Source organism: Somniosus microcephalus, chromosome 3 (assembly GCF_052327205.1).
Source record: "Somniosus microcephalus isolate GS21.2 chromosome 3, FLI_Smic_1.0, whole genome shotgun sequence".
NCBI lineage: Eukaryota > Metazoa > Chordata > Chondrichthyes > Squaliformes > Somniosidae > Somniosus > Somniosus microcephalus.
The window spans coordinates 269,065,073-269,072,681 of record NC_140989.1 but is presented as its reverse complement, the minus strand read 5'-3'; the positions used below and the strand labels follow the sequence as shown (position 1 = coordinate 269,072,681).

Below are 7,609 nucleotides of genomic sequence, written 5' to 3'. Positions count from 1 at the left end.
AGCCTAACATCTGTCATTGGGAAAATGCTAGAATCCATTATTAAGGAGGTAATAGCAGGACATTTAGAAAAACATAAGACAATCAAGCAGAGTCAACATGGTTTTATGAAAGGGAAATCGTGTTTGACAAATTTGCTAGAGTTCTTTGAGGATGTAACAAGCAGGGTGGATAAAGGGGAGCCAGTCGATGTAGTGTATTTGGATTTCCAGAAGGCATTCGATAAGGTGCTACATAAAAGGTTACTGCACAAGATAAGAGCGCATGGGATTGGGGGTAATATATTGGCATGGATAGGGGAGTGGCTAACTAACAGAAAACAGAGAGTCGGGATAAATGGGTCATTTTCCGGTTGGTAACCAGTGGGGTGCCACAGGGATCAGTGCTGGGACCTCAACTATTTACAATCTATATTAATAACTTGGATGAAGGGACCGAGTGTACTGTATTTGCTGATGATACAAAGATAGGTGGGTTAGCAAGTTGTGAGGAGGACACAAAGGGCTCGATTTTGTCATTGGGGCGGGCTGGGGTCGTGTTATCTGCTTTTCGTGTTATCCACCCAATTCCAAATCGATGTTGGAGAATGATGCAATTTTCACCTAATTGGGCAATTGAGTTCCAGCATGTGGGAACCCATGGCCCAATTAGTTTTTTCAGTCTGAAACTTGCCTCCGATGAAGTCATCATTGCTGCTGCATTTAAGGTCTGCAAGAAGCCTTGCTTCTTCTGCAGACTGCCAACCTTTTGGCCTTTGCTGTGAGAGGGACGTGGAGGCAATACGAGCAGCGGGAGACCCAAGTCTGCTCTCAGATTTGATGACGTCACCCTGCAAGCTTTGGTGGAGGGTGCAAGAACTAATGAGGTGCTCTTCCCTTCTTTAGGGAGGAAGAAGCCTCCCCAGCAGACGAAGGCTGTGTGGATCCAGGTGGCTTAGGAGGTCAACTCATCCCTGATCCGCAGAACCTGGCTTCAGTGCAGGAAGAGGTTTCATGACCTGCGCACTGGAAAAGTGAGTTTGACTTTCCCATCACCCTCGATCTGATCCCCATTGCCTCTCCTCACCAGCACTCAGCTTTAGCAACCTCTTCCTCCACATCCCACTTGACACTGACATCCCTGCACCCTTACCCATTCCCTCTCTCTCTATGGTTACATTCACCTAACTAGTCGACTATGCAGCCCTCACACTCCCTATCACTGTGATGCTACGAAAACAACTTACAAAACACAGGGAGGGCCCTTGGTCTTGCCACCTCACTCCATCTTTGTCTCCTTCTAAGTATCTATGCTATGGACTCTCTACACTCACTCCTTCATTCTCAGTCAAACTTCACTTGTCTCCCTCATTGCAGGAAAAGAGAGCGCACAATAAGAGGGAAAGAGCGAGGACAGGAGGAGGGCCATCCTCAGTAGCCCACCTCACCCCTTGGGAGGAGGTGGTCCTGGAGATCGTGGGACTCGAGGACGATGCGCAAGTGGGGGACAGACAGACGGGTGCATCAGAGAAAGCTGGTGACAGAATAGTTTTTCATCTCTCTCATTGACATTGCATGAGTCGCTGATAATGATTCTGAAGCTCTAACAGGTGGACTTATGATCATCTGCAATGAGCATGTAACCTTGGCCTCACATCTCTGACTCTTTCCTTTACTCCCCCACAGGACCATCGCAAGCACCCGTCCCCACTAGCCAGGAGGAACAGGCTGAGCCTCCAGACTCCTCAGAGGAAGCTGCAACCTCTGAGGGCGCAGCGTCAGCAGAATTCAGCCAACCCAGCACCAGCGCAGACACTCGCACCTCGGCGGGACCATCGCGATATAGAGTAGTGTTGTCACCTGGTGTATCACAGCTCACAAGTGAGCATCAGCAGATTGTGGAGACGGGCACAGCAGTGGAGAGTCCTAGTCGGAGGGCGCAGGACTCTCCCAGCTCGGCTCAGCTGCATGTCGACCCTCTGCCTCTGGGTCCATCCAGAAGAACAGCGGTGCTGGAACTCCAGGAGCAGATGCAGGAGTCTCTGTCAGGTTTTGTCTCCAGGGTCGCTGCGAGTGTGGAGGAGTCCATCGCGAACATGAGCAGAGCCTTTGTGGAGTCATTGGTGCATGAACGCAGCACCACGGAAAGGATGGCAAACTCTGTGGAAAGGATGGCTACAGTAGACGAAAGGATGGCTACGGCCATGGAGGAGCTAAGTCGCCAGAGTGTAGAAAACATGGTGAGTGTTCAGAATAGACTGACATCTCTGGAGGAGCGATGATCAGCTATTGAACAGAGAAACCAGACCTTCATGGAAGTCCTTCTGAGTAGGACTGCCAGTGCAGATACTGGTCCCCATGGCCCCCCTGATGTGCAGCAAGGTGCTCTCCAGCCACTTGCAAGCGCTGAGGTGGACCTGACCCATGAGAGGGGTATTGGTGGCGGAGAACAAGAAAGTGGGGGCTCCTCTCCAAGTGCTCACACTTCCATGCCACTGCAGAGCCCTCGGTCAGAGCCCCACCAGAGTCCTCACCCAACTGAGATCGGCGTCGCAACCCCTGCACAGCTGCAAGAGCAGCAGACTGTTGCTGAGTCCTCACAGGTTCGCAACCCCAGAGGACGCCTGCCAAAGGTGTCGAGACAGCAAGAAAGTGAGCAAGGGGCCTTCACATCTGCTGATGCCAAGGGGGAACCACCATGTAGGAGCATGCGTAAGAGAAAGATACTGCACAAATAGTCACAAAGGTAGTCACTTGGGTGAAATGTGATGTTTAATGTTGAGAAGCCATCAGTTGGTTATTGTAAATAAAAATTCTGATGGTAACTGTTGCAGTTGTGGCGTGTGTCATTTTGCTAATGGGACTTCCACATTGAGGGCTTAGGATTACTTTCAATTGTCAGTATGGTGGTCAGAGTGCTAGGAATCCGCAGGTTCTTGGCCTTTGTCGATGGCCTGATAAGGTGCGAGACAAAATTGTTTGATTGTGCAGGCTAAGCAAATCTGGCCAAGATGAGTGCGTCCCTTGCATCCCGGGCAGCAATGTGGTCGCGCGCTGGCGCCTTCTGGCCTGTGCAGCTTCAGGTGGGTGAGCAGCAGCTTTGGCACCCCTGTTGCTGCTGCTGTTGGTGGTGCTGTTGTTCATGGTTCTGCTGCTGCCACGGCTGGTCTTCGTCCTCATTTGATGTCCAGGAGGAAAGGAAATAAATGGTTCCCATGCTTCTGGTATATGCCTCAGTTGAGGAAGCGCTCAGTGAAGGTGGCGAGAGGGGTTTCCCAGGTGGTCACACTGGAGATGGGTGTCAGGCTCCAAACTTCCACAGCTATGGTTATGCCTGCTAAAAGTTCCCCCAGACCCGAAACAACAAAGTCCTGCCACCTGCAAACGATGACTGATCAAATCTCCTATTTAATGGTGGAGCTGCAGCTGATAGTCAGCAAATTAACTGCGCTACCGCCAGGTTTCACCGTCGTGTTTCAGAGGAGGCGTGCATCACGTCGGAAAAGTGTTAAAATCAGAAAGGCCCCTCAAAATGGGACTATAGAGGCAATTCAATGGTTGTTAAGGGCCTACCCCGCCTCTTGGAGGTGTGATGGAGACGGGATCAGAAAGCACGCATTTGGGAAAATTGCATGAGGGCGGGGTCGGGCCCGCCCGTCACTTTTTGCAATTTTAACACCCCACACGCCTCCATTCCTGCCTCCTCGGGCCTGGCAAAATCGAGCCCAAAGAGTCTGCAAAGGAATATAGATAGGTTAAGTGAGTGGGCAAAAATTTGGCAGATGGAGTATAATGTGGGAAAATGTGAAGTTATCCACTTTGGAAGGAAGAATGAAAAAGCCAATTATTATTTAAATGGAATGAGACTACAAAATGCTGCGGTACAGAGGGATCAGGGGGTCCTAGTACATGAAACACAAAAAGTTAGCATGTAGGTACAGCAAGTAATTAGGAAGGCTAATGGAATGTTGGCCTTTATTGCAAGGGGGTGGATGGAGTATAAAAGTAGGGAAGTTTTGATGCAACTTTACAGGGTGCTGGTGAGACTGCTCCTGGAGTACTGTGTACAGTTTTGGTCTTCATATTTAAGGAAGGATATACTTGCATTGGAGGCGGTGCAGAGAATGTTCACTAGTTTGATTCCTGGGATGAAGGGTTTGACGTATGAGCAGATTGGGCCTATACTCATTGGAGTTTAGAAGAATGAGAGGTGATCTTATTGAAACATAAAGATTCTGAGGGGGATTGATAGGATGGATGCTGAGAGGATGTTTCCCCTCGTGGGGGTATCTGGAACTAGGGGGCATAGTTTCAGAATAAGGGGTCGCACATTTAAGACGGTGATGAGAAGGAATTTCTTCTCTGAGGGTCATGAATCTTTGGAATTCTCTACCCCAGAGAGCTGTGGAGGCAAGGGGATACACATTAAATGGTAGGATACTGAGTGTAGAGGAACAGAGGGATCTTGGAGTGCAGGTCCACAGATCCCTGAAGGTAGCAGGACAGATAGATAATATGGTTAAGAAGGCATATGGGATACTTTCCTTTTTATTAGCTGAGGCATAGAATATAAGAGCAGGGAGGTTATGCTAGAACTGTATAAAATGCTAGTTAGGTCACAGCTAGAGTACTGCGTACAGTTCTGGTCAGGGGGCATAGATTTAAAGTAATTGGTAGAATAATTATAGGGAAGTTAAGAACATAACATAAGAAATAGGAGCAGGAGTAGGCCAATCGGCCCCTCGAGCCTGCTCCGCCATTCAATAAGATCATGGCTGATCTGATCCTAACCGCCAATCCACTATCACAGAACCATCTCCTGAATCTAACAGAATTAGACACACGAAATAGGAGCAGGATCAGGCTACACGGCCCCTGGGCCCGCTCCGCTACCCACAGGGCCATGACCGATCCGAACCTAGACTCATGTCCAAATTACTGCCCGCTCCCCGTAACCCTTAATTCTCTTTACTTCTAGGAAACTGTCTATTTCTGTTTTAAATTTATGTAATGATGTAGCTTCTACAGCTTTTTGGGGCAGCATATTCCATGGACCTACCACCCTCTGAGTGAAGTAGTTCCTCCTCATCTCAGTTTTGAAAGAGCAGCCCCTTATTCTAAGACTATGCCCCCTAGTTCTAGTTTCACCCATCATCGGGAACATCTTCCCCGCATCCACCCGATCCAACCCCTTCACAATCTTATATGTTTCAATAAGATCGCCTCTCATTCTTCTGAACTCCAACGAGTAGAGTCCCAATCTACTCAACCTCTCCTCATATGTCCATCCCCTCATCCCCGGGATTAACCGAGTGAACCTTCTTTGTACTGACTCGAGAGCAAGTATGTCCTTTCTTAAGTATGGACACCAAAACTGTACGCAGTATTCCAGGTGCGGTCTCACCAATACCTTGTACAACTGAAGCAATACCTCCCTATTTTTATATTCTATCCCCCTAGCAATGAAAGCCAACATTCCATTGGCCTTCTTAATCACTTGCTGCACCTGCATACTAACCTTTTGAGTTTCGTGCACCAGGACCCCCAGATCCCTTTGTACTTCAGTATTTTCTAGTTTCTTGCCATTAAGATAATAACTTGCTCTACAATTTTTCCTGCCACAATGCATAACCTCACACTTTCCAGTATTGTATTCCATCTGCCAAATCTCTGCCCACTTACTTAGCCTGTCGGTGTCCCCTTGCAGGTTTTTTATGTCCTCCTCACTCACTACTTTCCCTCCCATCTTAGTGTCATCTGCAAACTTTGATATGTTACACTCGGTCCCCTCCTCCAAATCGTTAATATAGATTGCAAAGAGTTGGGGACCCATCACTGACCCCTGCGGAACACCACTAGTTACTGATTGCCAGCCTGAGAATGAACCATTTATCCCAACTCTCTGCCTTCTGTTAGATAGCCAATCCTCTATCCATGCCAGAATATTACCCCCAATCCCGTGATTTTTTATCTTAAGCAATAATCTTTTGTGTGGCACCTTGTCAAATGCCTTTTGGAAGTCTAAATACACAACGTCCACTGGTTCCCCTTTATCCACCCTATACGTTACTTCCTCAAAGAACTCCAGCAAATTTGTCAAACATGACTTCCCCTTCATAAAACCATGCTGACTTTGTCCTATTAAATTATGATTATCCAAATGTCCTGTTACTGTCTCCTTAATAATGGACTCCAAAATTTTACCTACCACAGATGTTAGGCTAACCGGTCTATAGTTTCCAGCCTTCTGTCTACTGCCCTTTTTAAATAAGGGTGTTACATTAGCAGTTTTCCAGTCTGCCGGGACCTTTGCCGAGTCCAGGGAGTTTTGGAAAATTATTACCAATGCATCCACAATCCCTACCGCCACTTCCCTCAAGACCCTAGGATGTAAGCCATCAGGTCCAGGTGATTTATCCGCCTTGAGTCCCAACGTTTTTTACCGAGTACCACTTCCTTAGTGATGTTGATCGTGTTTAGCTCCTCCCCCCCTTTAGCCCCCTGTTTGTCCAGTGTTGGGATATTCTTAGTGTCTTCTACTGTAAAGACTGATGTAAAATATTCATTCAGTGTTTTTGCCATCTCCATATTTCCCACCATTAATTTCCCGGTCTCATTCTCTAAGGGACCAACATTTACTTTAGCCACCCTTTTTCTTTTTATATAACTATAAAAACTCTTACTATCTGTTTTTATATTTTTTGCTAATTTACTTTCATAATCTATCTTCCCTTTCTTAATCAATCTTTTTGTTATTTTTTGCTGTCTTTTAAAGTTTTCCCAATCCTCTATCCTCCCACTAGATTTGGCTACCTTATATGCCCTTGTTTTTAGTCGAATACTATCCTTAGTTTCTTTACTTAGCCACGGATAGCTGTCTTTTCTTTTACACCCTTTTCTTAGTGGAATATATATTTTTTGGAAGTTGTAAAATAACTCCTTAAATGTACACCACTGATCATGTATCGTCTTACCCTTTAATCTATTTTCCCAATCCACTCTACTCAATTCCGCTCTCATACCTTCATAGTCTCCTTTATTCAAGCTTAGCACGCTTGTTTGAGATCCAACCTTCTCACCCTCTAATTGAATATGGAATTCAACCATGTTATGGTCACTCATTCCAAGGGGATCCTTTACTAGGACATTTTTAATTAATCCTGTCTCGTTACACAGGACCAGATCTAAGGTTGCTTGCCTCCTGGTCGGTTCAGTTACATACTGCTCAAGAAACCCATCCCTAATACACTCAATGAACTCATCCTCAAGGCAGCCCTGCCCAATTTGATTTGCTCAATTAATATGATAGTTAAAATCCCCCATAATTATAGATGCTCCCTTATTACAAGCCTCAACTATTTCCTGATTGATACTCCGTCCAACAGAAGTTGAGGAGAAATTCTTTTCACCCAGAAGGTGGTGGGGGTCTGGAACTCACTGCCTGAAAGGGTGGTAGAGGCGGAAACGTGCACCGCATTTAACAAGTACAGGAAACTTTGTGCTATCCGGCACCGATGGGACCGAGATGTTGCCGTTCCCTCAAAACTGCTGGACACACCAGCGCTGATGTTGAAACATACGGAGATTTTCAGCTCCATATGAATCAACAAACCCTGTTGCTTAGCAACAGCTT

General features: G+C 46.7%; 1 protein-coding gene across 1 annotated transcript in view; it reads left to right on the top strand.

The window, feature by feature from the left end:
- The first annotated feature begins 855 nt into the window (after positions 1 to 855).
- LOC147121911 (dual specificity protein phosphatase CDC14A-like) overlaps positions 856 to 7,609 on the top strand; it is a 170,727-nt gene continuing 163,973 nt past the window's right edge. The window contains exon 1 of the mRNA XM_085982485.1: positions 856 to 1,010. The gene's annotated coding sequence lies outside the window, so the exon portion shown is untranslated. The remainder of the gene's footprint in view (positions 1,011 to 7,609) is intronic.